This window comes from Triticum dicoccoides, chromosome 3A, assembly GCF_002162155.2.
Source record: "Triticum dicoccoides isolate Atlit2015 ecotype Zavitan chromosome 3A, WEW_v2.0, whole genome shotgun sequence".
Lineage (NCBI taxonomy): Eukaryota > Viridiplantae > Streptophyta > Magnoliopsida > Poales > Poaceae > Triticum > Triticum dicoccoides.
The window spans coordinates 629,772,394-629,773,174 of NC_041384.1; positions in this window are offsets into that span (position 1 = coordinate 629,772,394).

Consider the following 781-nt stretch of genomic DNA (forward strand, 5'->3'; position numbering starts at 1 on the left):
GGGTCCCTAGTTACATGTCAATAACTGACTTGCAACTAGGAGTGCGTGCATGTGCGTGTCTTTCTGTCAAGGGGGTCCCCAGTTGCATGTCAAGCATCGACTCGCAACTAGAGGGAATGTGTTTTGTTGAGGACCCCTAGTTGCAAGTTGCCCAACGACTCGCAACTAGGTGTGTGTGTGTGTGTGTATTCGTGTCCCCTAGTTGCCAGTTGACCATCAACTCGTAACTAGGGGAGAGGTGTGTGTGCGTGTGTCGAGGGCCCCAGTTGCAACCTACCCATCGACTCGCAACTAGGGTGTATGTGTGTGTTTTCGTGACCCCCAGTTGCAAGTTGCCCATCGAATCACAACTAGAAGTGCGTGCATGTGCGTGTCTTTTTGTCAAGGGCCCCCCAGTTGCATCTCAACAATCGAGTCGCAACTAAGGGGTGTGTGTTTGTTGAGGACCCCTAGTTGCAAGTTGCCCATCGACTTGCAACTAGGGATGTGTGTGTGTTTTGTTTTTTATTTTTGGACCCCGGTTGCAAGTTGACCATCGACTCGCAACTATGGGGGAGATATGTGTGTGTGTGTGTGTGTGTTTCCGTCAAGGGGGTCCTCAGTTGCAAGTTGCCCATCGACTCGCAACTAGGGTGTGTGTGTGTGTGTTTTATTCGTGGCCCCTAGTTGCAAGTTGACCATCAACTCGCAACAAGGGAGAGGTGTGTGCGCGTGTGTCGAGGGTCCCCAGTTGCAAGTTACCCATCGACTCGCAGCTATGATGTGTGTGTGTGTTTTATTC